The sequence below is a fragment of the Apium graveolens genome, chromosome 10 (genome assembly GCF_009905375.1).
Source record: "Apium graveolens cultivar Ventura chromosome 10, ASM990537v1, whole genome shotgun sequence".
Classification (NCBI taxonomy): domain Eukaryota; kingdom Viridiplantae; phylum Streptophyta; class Magnoliopsida; order Apiales; family Apiaceae; genus Apium; species Apium graveolens.
Window position 1 is genome coordinate 215,567,295 of NC_133656.1, and position 12,734 is coordinate 215,580,028.

Consider the following 12,734-nt stretch of genomic DNA (forward strand, 5'->3'; position numbering starts at 1 on the left):
CTCATTTATGTCGTTGAAATTTAAATGAGAGAATCTCTTGTGCCAATTCCAGCTTTCTTCAATTGATGCTCTGCTTAACAGACAGATTGCAGAACCATCAGAATTTATTGAAAGTCTGGCTTCATATATGTTACCATGTTTGTAACCTTTCAGAACCACTTTGCCTGTAAAATTACTTAAAAATTCACAGTGTTCTTCAAAGAAATCCACATGATAACCTCTGTCACATATTTGACTCACACTTAGCAGATTGTGTTTAAGTCTTGAGACAAGAGCTACTGATTCAATTATGACATTCCCAAGATTAATATTGCCATATCCCGGAGTCTTTCCCATGTTGCCATCTCCATAAGAAACTCCTAGGCCAGCTTTCTCCACAAAGTCTGATAGCAGGGCTTTATTTCCAGTCATATGTCCTGAACATCCACTGTCCAAAATCAGGATGTCTTTCCTGTTGCCCTGCAATCACAAAGACCACTATTGGTTAGTTTTAAGGACCCAGACTTGCTTGGATCCTTTGGCCTTTTTAAGTTTGTTAGCATTTGCAATGGATTTAGTTTCAGAGTTTATGCTAACATGCTTTTTATCAGACTTTATATCAGACTTTGCATCAAAATTTACACTAGAAGGAATTACACTAACTTTCTTTAAAGAAGGTTTTATTAGATAATAATTATAGTACAAACTATGATATTCCTTACAAGTATAAATAGAATGCCATAAACTACCACAATGAAAACAAGGATTTTGTGGTTTAAACCTAAGAGACTGACTTTTAACTCCTGATCTAGGAGGTAAATAGTTTATATCTTTATTTTTCCTGCAAAAAAAGCAAGATGGTTAGAGTTTCCATAATTATAACATTTCTTTCTAGGAGCATTAAGAACAGGCATATAATTATTGCTTTTATTCACACCTTCCTTCCCATTCCTATTTTTCCTAGCTTCATTTACCTTGTTCACTTTTCTAATCTCTTTCAGCTTATACTTAAGCTACTTCTTTGTCATTAAGCCAATGTTTACTACAGTTGGTTTATCCTGTTTTAATTTGTCAGACTTTGACTTTTCTTTGACTTTTGTTTTAGAGTCTTTCATCTTTTCAGATTTTGACTTGTCTAAATTTGACACAAACTTGACAGGATTAACTTTAGGCTTTTCAGCTTTCTTGGTAAAGTTTGGTTTAGATGACACAGTTTCCTTTTCTTCTTTATCATCTAGGTAACCTAGTCCTTCTTTCCAATTTCCACTTTCTAAGATTTTCTGAGTTATTTTTCCAGAGTTAGTCCAAGTTTTGATTATCTCCTTTTCCTTTTCTAGTTCAGATTTAAGAGATTTATTCAGTTTTAGCAGTTCATCTTTAACATACAAAGCCTCATCTCTTTCTTTCTGAGTTTGATTAAATATAACTAACTCTTTTTCTAGGTAGTCATTTCTTTTTCTAAGAGCAAGACTTTCAGATTTTAATCTTTCATTTTCTAAAGTCTGATCTCTAAAACTAATGAACATGGTTTTAAGATATAATCTTAGCTCAGAAATATCATCAGTATGAAAAGCAAGAGTTGAATGAGGTACCTTCAATTCAGCAGTTCCAGAACTGCTATCAGCATTTACCATCAAAGCATAGTTCACCTCTTCTTCAGAATCTGAAGTGTCTGCCCACTTTTTTTTTCTTTGTGATAAGTGCCTGGCCTTTATCACCTTTTCCTTTCTTGCAGTCAGGAGAGATGTGAGCTCTTTCAACACAATTGTAGCATTTGACATTTGAGTTGTCTCCTCTGTCAGACTTTCCTCCTTTGCCTTCAGTCTTTCTGAACCCTTTCTTTTCAGAACTTCCACATTTCCTGTAAAACTTCTTACCCTTCTGAATTTCTTGTAGGCTATCTTTGTGATACCCTTCACCATAAGAGCACGCAGTTGCATCAACTCTGAATCAACATCCACTTCAAATAAATTTTCAGATTCTGAATCATCATCATCAGAATATGATGACTCTGAATCAGACTGTATGATGAGAACCTTTCCTTTGCCCCTCTTTGAGACAACCACTTTAGGAGATTCCTCCTCAGCTTTAAGTGCAACTGTCTTTGACTTTCTTCCATGCCTTTTGCTCCTTTGATCCATCTCAAGTTCATGAGTCTTGAGCATACCATAAATTTCATCAAGAGTAGTTTCAGCAAGATCATAGTTGTCTCTTATGGTAGTAGACTTCAAATCCCAATTTTCAGGAAGAGCTAAAAGAAATTTTAGATTTGAATCTTCAAGATCATATTCCTTGTCCACCAGTGACAGATCATTCAAGAGTTTGGCAAATCTATCATATTAATCAGTTAGTGACTCATCAGATTTTGAGTCAAAATGCTCATACTCATGTGTGAGTATTGTCTTCCTGTTATTTTTGATGGCTTCGATTCCCTGGCATCTTGTCTCCAAAGCATCCCATATTTCCTTTACAGTCTTGCATCCAATTACCCTGTTTGACATGACATTGTCAATTGCACTATAAAGTAAATGCCTTACCCTTGCATCCTTGGCAATAGATGAGATGTCTTCAGGTGTGTAATCACCTTTCTATTTTGGTATGGTCTTTACTGGTTGATCAGCAACTGTAACAGAAAGCTTGGTAGGCTTATATGGTCCATCATTAATTCTATCAAGGTATTCTGGATCTGTGGCTTCCAGAAACATAGCCATCTTTACCTTCCATATAGGATACTCAGATGCTCTCAGTATGGGAACCCTAATACTTTCATATCGACTGTGGGTTTGATTGTTTTGAGTATCTTGAGTTTTGGTGGGCTTAGGTTGAGTTTGTGTTTCGTCAGACATGATTGTAAACTGGATCTCACTGTTTGTATATCAACAGAGATGCTCTGATACCACTTGTTAGGTCACACAACACTATAGAAGGGGGTTGAATATAGTGTTTATACAATCAAATCGATTTAGAACACAAAGTAGTAGTTTATTCAATCGTAATAAACTCTGTTACAGTAGGTTAAACTACTCTCTCAGTGATGAACAATATCACTAAGAGCTGCTAGGGTTACAAAGAATAATATTCTCGTAAATGATAACACCTATAGTGTAAACCCTAAGCTGTGTTTATATAGTACACAGTTACAAGATATCTTCTAATTGATATGAAATATATCTCTTCCTAAAATATATCAATCAGATATTATCTTTTGTAGTCCTTTAGTTGTCCAACTCCTAAAGCATATCTTCCTTTATTTAATCCAGACCCTCTCCTAGAAATCAACCGCACTTTACTTCTGAAGCATATCCTTCCTTAAGTTATGATATCACAAGTTCTGATATCTTAAGTTTTGATATCTTCCTGTCTTCAGTAAATCCTGATTTCCAGTAAGTCCTGATAAGTCCTGATATTAAGTTCTGAAACTAAACAAATCAGATTAGACATGACATCACAAATATATCTAACAAACCTACAGAGTCACACCATAAAGAGAATGATTTATTGATGGAGGAGTTAAATTAATAATAGTTGATCATTTTTTATTTATGAAATAAATAATTGATTAGCAGTTTTTATAATTAATTAAATATTATTTAATTTATTATAAAATAATTAAGATACTTTTTAAATATTTAATAATTAAGAATTTAATTTATGAAATTAAATTATGAAGAGAATTATTTTCTAAAGAGTTTAGAAAAAGGGATTAATGATTAAATGGGTTTTTAATTGTTAATTAATGGATTAATGAGATTAATCAAAATTTGGTGTCTATAATTTTATAAAAAGAATTAACTGAAAATTTTGTCTATAAATATAATATTTTTATAAAAAATGGTGAAAAAAATAGTTTTAAGGATGGTTAGAATTACATATGTTTTGAATCATGTATGGTAGCTTGTTTGGTTTTAAGAAGTCGAATTGCATGATAAGTGCTGAATGATTATGTGATTTATGAGATATGCTGAGTTTGATTTGCATGCAAAGTGATAAGTGCTTAATGTTGTGTTAATCGAAAGGATTTGTATTCGAATTTAAAAGAACTAAGGATTTGAGTCTTGTATTATAGTTCAATTCGTTATGTTAAGTCAATAGTTGTTAATCGTATAAAATTGAGATGCTTGATTTGTGTTAAAAGTCAAATGTTAAAAGTAATTATGAATATTCGATTATGATTAATTGTTCTGGTTAATTAATATGATAAGGGTTAGCATAATTACGAATACATCATGCCCAATTAGTGAGAAAGAAGTATATAGATAAGTATAATGGGTCTAATTGATAGGATTTAATAAGATTTGGTGTCGGATTATGAGACTATGTGTTTACTTGCTATATGTAAAGTATTGAGATAGTTGGTGACATAAAGAGTATAAAGGTATATCTTATTATGTGTTACGTGTTATAAATGGGTATATAATATAAACAGATATTGCGATTGGGGTCGAAAGTTAGACGTTCTGAGAAACATTGGGAATCGATCAAGTTTCTAATTAGGGTTCGCTTTTAACTGTAGATTTGGAAATCGGAGGCATTCAGGCTAGAAAAGGAAAGAGGTCTTAGGTGGCAGTAACTCGTATACCTTGAAAAAGGAAAGCTATCTGAGGCAAGTAACTCTATCTTTTATTGTGAATTGATTATAGAGAGGTTATTGATGTTATGCACTGATAGAATATAGAATCTCTGTAATACTGTTGTGGATTCCTTGTGATAAACCTGTTATTGATTCCTTGTGATAAACCTGTTATTGATCCCTTTTGATAAACCTGCTATTGATTCCTTGTGATTAACCTGTTATTGATCCCTTGTGATAAACATGTTATTGTTTCCTTGTGATAAACCTTGTTAGTAATCCCTTGTTTCAACTACTTATTACCTTATTTCCATGTCGTTGCTATCTTTATGATCCGTTGACACTAAGAGACCTAACGAACCTTTCGTGATTCATACCTTGTTAACCTAGACTCCTATAATAATACATTTGTGCCTTCAGATATAATGTTCTTTGGAGCTATCCTGATAACAGCATTGTGATACCCTGTTTATCAATAGATCATTTCCTTAACTGATGATTCCTTTTTCCATGTGATTATCATCTTTGAATTCTTGAATTGAACCTAAGAATGATTTTTGACTTGAATGAGTCCAAATGATTTCACATATTTGGTAATGTTAAAATGAACTTAGTCAATCTTCTATACTTCTAACATAAAGGTTTTCCAAATGAATTCCTGATGGATTGGATAGAGATGTAAGAGGCTAGTGGGACTAGTCCAGTCACGTAAGAGGCTAGCGGGGCTAGTCCAATATAAAGGCTGAAATAATGCCATAGGTACCTTAATGACCAGATGGAGGTCAATACAGGATGATCGCCCGTATTATACTTAAAAGATGGATATTCCAATCAAGGGTTCTTTAGTATTGCTTTTAATAGAGAAAATGTATATCTTTGATAAAGCAGTTTGCTTCTTTTAATTGAAATGAAACATATTGAATTGTATCTTCTTTAAAGTTATGAAATTGATCGAGAACCCTGTCACTTTACTTTGTTATTGATACTCGAAGCATGAATGATTGCTTCTTTAAAATGAGAAACTCTCTGAGAACTCCGATATTATAACGACTCGTGTATTTTTGAGTTATTTAAATATGTGATTATTATGGAAATTATTAAATAAAATATGTGTGTTGGTTTTGACTGCTATGTGTTGTTTGATTATTATTCATATGTGATTTATAGTGTACCGGGTTGTCCGCGCGATTAATTATGGAATTGTATTGGATTGTTTTCATTTTCAAAAGTGGATTTTTTGCAAATTTATTTGCATAAATATTGGGAATGTTTCTAAAATTGTTTTTATGATTTTATAATTATAATAATTATTTTTAGAATTTTATAAAATTGAGAAATCAATATTTTATTAATTACTTATCTTTAAATGATTTTCTGAATGCTTTTATTTGTAAAATCCATATTTAATTCTAAAATTCTTCAAAAATTATGAAACTCATATTTATTCAAGTTTGGAATATTCTGAGAATTTTAAAATTATTTTGGAAATTTTCGGGATTAATTTCACGTGCTCGTTGTTTCGCTTCATTGATAAAAGCGGATATAAAGTGCATTTTAAAAATCGTTTTAAAATTTCAAAAGTCATGTTTTTATTAACTTCGGGATATTTGTAATATTTTAAGACTGTTTCGTAACTTTATGAAATTGTTTTATGCACACTTTAGTTCGATAAATTGCGGAATGCGGTACAAAATTAGGTTGTCGGGTGTTAATCATACACGTGTCTCTCTCTCGTTAATTGCAGGATACGTGTCAGCTGCCCCGTTAACAAAACAAAATAACACAAATACAGCCCTGCATCTCGACTTAGTCTCTCCTTCACTCCCGATTCACTCTCAAATTTTTCTATCTTCTCTCGCAGCACTCGATCTCTCCTCTCCTCTCTCGTTTATTTCATGCCATATCTCTATATCTCTGCTTCCTGTTCCTTTCTTTTATTTCCGCCTTCTATTATCCGTCTCGCCCCTGTTATGCCTATTTATTCCGGTACAATAAAAAACGCCGCCTTGGTTCCTTATTTTTCCGATTTGTTTCCGGTTGTTATCACCGAGTCTGGCTTCCTGTTGTTCATTTCTTATTTTCCCCGTATGTATATGTACCCGTTGTGTGTAATATTGTGTATGATGTATGTGAATTTGTGTGTGTGTGTGTTTGTATTGTGTTTAGGCATGCGTGGGTAGTGGCGCGTGGATGCGCGTGTGAATTCGTGTGATTCAATTGTTGTTGTGTTGCTGTGGTTCGAAATAATCCTAATCTGAAATTTATTAATTTTGCAGGAAAATAAATGATTAATGTCCGTGATATAAATTATTTTCCGTGCGAAGAAAATATAATTTTTTTTTACTAATCGGTGGAATTCGCGTTGGAAACCCGAATTTAATCGGGAACCCGCGAATTTTATCGCCGTCGGCGATGAGCCTCGGCGAGCCGACGGTGGACTGTGATCATCATTATTTGAGTCCTAAAATTTTAAAATATTAATTTAGTTCGAGAAATATTTATCCGATATTTAGAGTTTGTATTGAGACTTGGATTGCGTATTTAATTGTGATTGGGTTATGAATTTGAGTTGACGGGAGTTGTGATTGTTGTATTGTTGATTGGTTTGACGTCGAATCGTTTCGACGGGTAGTCCGATAAACAAAAGAGACGATGCCCGATTTCCGGGAAATTCACCTACGAAAATACGCGAGCGTATCTGACGATTATCGGGACGTCGAATGGTTATATAGATATATATGTGTTCTATATGGAACTCGATTGCACGATGTGATGAAATAATTTGCTAAAATCCATAACCCTGATTTTGTGAAATTACAAGTATACGTATTTTCGGAAAGCGAACACCAAACCGATTTCTCGAGAATATGAACCCTGACTGTTGGGTATGTTGTTATATTATAATAATCCATATAATTATGAGTTGTGTTTGAATATCATTGAATAAAAAATTAGTATTGAGGATATGTCAAGCATACCTAAACGTTTAACGTAGGGTATTTCGACCCTGTAGGTTATAGTCGGGAACCTGAAAGTGGACGATGTACTAAAGATAACCTAGCGGTCAGTCGACGAGCTCCGTAGAGTTCCAACAGGAAGACCTGAGTGTCGAAATCGAATCCAATGGGATCTAGTGATTGGACGTTAGAGCCTGAGCAGCAACGTCGGCTCAGAGTTGATCAGTAATAGTTGTAGAGCCATGTAAGGCAAGTAATTCTGAACTTTGTTTTATGATATATCGTAAATATTTTTGAACTGTTTCATAATATGTCGCTATTATTCAAAATAACTCCTGTTTTATATTGCAAGTGCTTTAAACTACTTACACTTTGAACCCTGATCTTTCTTGATCTTGAGCCGTAAGCCTTATTCTTTGTAAACCATCTGTTGTTGATCCTCAAACACCAAACTACACAAATATGATACTACACCTCAAATGTATAACTACCAAAGACCAAACACTGGAAGAAAAATTGTTTAAAAACACAGAAACTTTTATATCCCAACCAATCCATATAACATCAAAGAACTATACCTTGAACAATCATTACTGAACTAATACCTTATGTTTGTACAAATTGAAAACCATTTCTTATTCATGCCCTGATATACCCTTGAGATATCCATGAGTTCCCTTCCGTTTTTATGCAATTGTTTAACCATCATTGATTATGATCTTGTTTTATTGAATCTTATTGTAATCATATTGAACTGCTTTAGAATTGGATATTTTTTATATATGTGGACCAGATTCATGGTCAGACCATACCAATGGTCAAATAAGGCCAATGTGTGCCTTGGATCCAGTAATTAGAGCAGTGATGTGTGCTTGCTCGGGGTTAGTGCGTGACTGATCAGCAGCCTAACCTTGGTTTTTTTTAATTTAAAATGAATATCCAATTCTAATGATTAGTTAGAAAGAAACTTGATTCCTTTGGATCATCTCATTTGATCATTGTTTAACCTCAGTTATCACTACTATGACTTGCTGAGCTAGTTAGCTCACCCTTGTGATTCTTTTATATATTTTACAGTTAAAAAGGATATGGATGATAGTGAAGTTCCTCGGTCCAAAGTGCGGGCTAAGGTTCCAGTATAGTTGAATCGAGCTAGCAGAAGCTTCATACGGTATAGAGATAGTCAGATTGTAAGAATGATTTTATTATCAATCGTAAGTCAAATTAGTTGGGATTTGGTACGTTGTAATAAAAATTAAGTTTGTGGCTTATTTTCATACTTGAACCTGTTGCGATCCATGGTTACATAGAGCAGGGTCATTGAAATTAATATTTCATATACAGATTGATATGTTGTGTTTGTGTTGTGGACCCCAAACTTCTGAACCTGGTTTGGAGGGCGCCACAATTATTGATTTTGATAAATGTTGGCTTTCTTTCAACTTTGAATCTTGAAATCCCGAAAACCACTTCCAACACCTTTACCTAGCCATTAATAGAATACTGCCACCTAGAGTCTTGAAGGTAGAATGCCTTTACTATGTTGATATTTAGAATCGTTATATAGTTACATGCTAAACTTCTTTTTCTCATTTATTTGCTTTGATCTAATCATGACAGTTACGCAAGAAGTTGGCCAGGCTTAGGCGCACCGCTCGCAAGAGCGTTCCCGGCGGTCCCTATCATGTTGAGGGATTTCAGATGCCAGAGCGGGTAGATGCTATGTGAGCAAGCGATAATAAGTTGGTGGGTAGTGTATTAGCTAAATCAGATACTTTTGGGTTATCTGTCGATTCCAAGTCGGAATCAAATAATTTGAATTTATTCATATTTTGGGTTATAATAATATTATATTCAGGTTGGTAGTTGTAATCTTGTCGCATAATTTATCCTGTTTAGATCATGTTAGTTTCAGGGTTTATCATATTTTGCTATTATTATGTTAGTTTATTGGTGTTGTGGGTCCTCACTCCTAACCCCGAGTTTGAGGGCGTCACAATTAAATCCACTTTTCGCACAACCATCTTTTACGGGCCGCGTCTCAGCTGAAGGCCCAATAGTCATTCTGACTCTTTTAGTTCTCACATCATAACTCCAGTCTTTTACTGACTCGTCAAACTGAAATAATATATTTTTAAATATTCCTTTCTATTTCATAAAAATTACAAACAAGTCACATAATTTATATTTTATTCACATAAAAATAATTTTTGAAATCCAAGTCGTTACAATCTACCCCTTAAAAAAATTTTGTCCCCAGAATCTCACCTAAGAAATAAATGGGGATACTTTTTAACTATTCACTTTCAAGTTCCCAAGTCGACTCTTCGACCTTAGGAATTTTATGCAAAACTCTTACTAATGGTACTATCCTATTTCTAAGCATCTTTTCTTTCCGATCTAATATCTGAGTTAGTTGCTCCATATAGGATAGGTCTTGCTGTATTTCCACGGGATCCAATTCTATTACATGACTGGCATCTGGATTATACTTATTCAGTAATGATACATGAAACACATTATGAAGATGTTGCATTTGCGGGGATAAAACTAGTTTATACACAACCTTTCCAACTTGCTTTAATATTTCAAATGGTCCAACATATCTGGGACTTAATTTTCCTTTCTTTCCAAATCTTGATAAGCCTTTCCATGGAGATATCTTTATTAAAAAAATTTCTCCGGGTTTGAATTCCATATCTTTCGGATTTTGATCTGCATATTTCTTTTGTCGGTCTTGAGCGGCTATCAACCTTTTGCGAATTAATTCCACATTTTTCTTTGTTTGTTGAACCAATTCTGGACCCAATATTTTGCGTTCACCAATCTCATCCCAATACACAGGAGACCTACATCTTTTTCCATATAATGCTTCATAAGATGGCATGCCAATGCTTGCGTGATAATTGTTATTATACGAGAATTCTATCAATAGCAGATGGTCGTCTCAATTTCCTTTGAAATCCATTCCATAGATTCTTAGCTTGTCCTCGATTGTCTAAATAGTCTTCTCGCTTTTTCCATTTGTTTGTGGGTGATAAGAAGTACTCATTTTCAACTTCGTACCCAAATGATCATGAAAATGTCGCCAAAATCTTGAATTAAATCAAGGATCTCTATCATATATGATAGAAACTGGTGCTCCATGTCACATCATAATTTCATTAAAATATAACTTGACCAACTTTTCCAATGAAAATCTTTCGTTAATTGGTAAGAAATGAGGGGACTTAGTCAGTCGATCAATAATCACCCATATTGTATCAAAAATTAGCTTTCTTCTTTGGCAATCCTACCACAAAATCCATTGTGATGTGCTCCCACTCCATTCGGGAATATCCGGTGGTTGAAGTAACCCACTTGGTCGTTGATTTTCTGCTTTCACTCTTTGACATGTATAACACTTACTTATCCGTTCGACAATCTCATTTTTCATGTTTGGCCACCGGTAGTTTTCTTTCAAATCCTTGTACATTTTCGTACTCTTGGGGTGAATTGAAAAACTTGAGTTATGCGCTTCGTGAAAAATCTCATGTTTTAACTCTATAAAATTTGGAATCCAAATGCGTGAACAAAATCTATATATACCCTTATCATCCTTTTTGATTTCTTCACCAGACCGTTTATCCTTTTCATAGCATTTTAGGATGAAATGTCATTGAGTAAACCATATCATCTTTTGACTCAGTTACTCATATTTCAATTTGCATTCTATCAAATTCTTCTTCCAACTCCACTAACATGATTAACATGTTCAATCTTTCTTTGCGGCTCAACGCATCTACCACAACATTCGTCTTCCCTGGATGTTAACTTATCGTACTGTCGTAATCCTTGATTAGTTCCGACCATCACCTTAATCTCATATTCAATTCTTTCTGAGTAAAGATATACTTTAAAATCTTATGATCCGTATAAATCTTACACTTCTCTTCATACAGATACTGTCTACAAATCTTAAGTACGAACACAATCACTGCCAAATCCAAATCGTGCGTAGGGTACTTTTGCTCATGAGATTTTAGCCGATGAGAAGCATATGCTATCACTTTTCCATGTTGCATCAGCACACACCCTAATTTTTTATGAGAAGCATCACTATAGATCACAAACTCACCCTTTTCGTCGGGGAGAACCAACACTTTCGCAGAAACCGGCATTCTCTTTGATTTTTGAAAACTTTCTTCGCACTTATATGTCCAAGCAAGTTTCTCATTTTTCCTTGTTAATTTAGCCAATGGAACGGCTATCTTAGAAAAATTTTGCACAAACCTCCGATAATAACCAGCCAATCCTAGAAAGCTTCTTACTTCCGTTGGAGCATTAGGCCTTTCCGAATTTATCACAGCTTCGATTTTGGCGGGATCCACTTTAATGCCTTCACTACTAACTACATGTCCAATAAACTGAACTTCCTTTAACCAAAATTCATATTTTGAAAATTTCGCGTATAACTTTACTTTTCTCAAGGTTTCCAAAGCGATCCTTAAATGTTCCTCATGTTCCGTTTTGACTTGGAGTAAATTAAAATGTCATTGATGAATACAATCATGAACTTATCCAGATATTTTTTAAAGACTCAATTCATAAGATCCATAAATACATCAAGTGCATTTGTTAGTCCAAACGCCATTATTAAGAACTCATAATGTCCATATCTCGTGCAAAATGCCATTTTGGATATATCCTCCGCCTTAATCTTTAATTGGTGGTAACCAAATCTTAGGTCAATTTTTGAAAAACCCGTAGATCATTTCAATTGATCAAACAAATCATCTATTCGTGGTAGAGGATACTTATTCTTGATAGTCAACTTGTTGAGTTCGCGATAATCGATACATAATCTCCTACTTCCATCATTCTTCTTTATAAACAGCACCGGTGCACCCCATGGTGATAGACTCGTTCGAATAACTCCTTTACCTAATACTTCTTGCAATTGCATCTCTAATTCCTTCATCTCAACGGGTGCCATACGATAGGGAGCTTTCGAAACTGGTTCCGTCCTTGGAGCCAAATCAATAGTGAATTCAATCTCACGATCTAGAGGTAGTCCAGGTAATTCATCGGGAAATATGTCAGGAAATTCCTTAACTACAGGAATATTTTTGATCTTAAGGGGTTCCTTCTCAACATCTCTTAAATGAGCCAAATAAGCTTCACATCCTTGTCTTAATAATCTATTTGTCTGAATTGTCGTTAAAAACTTTTTATCCTACTTCTTTCCT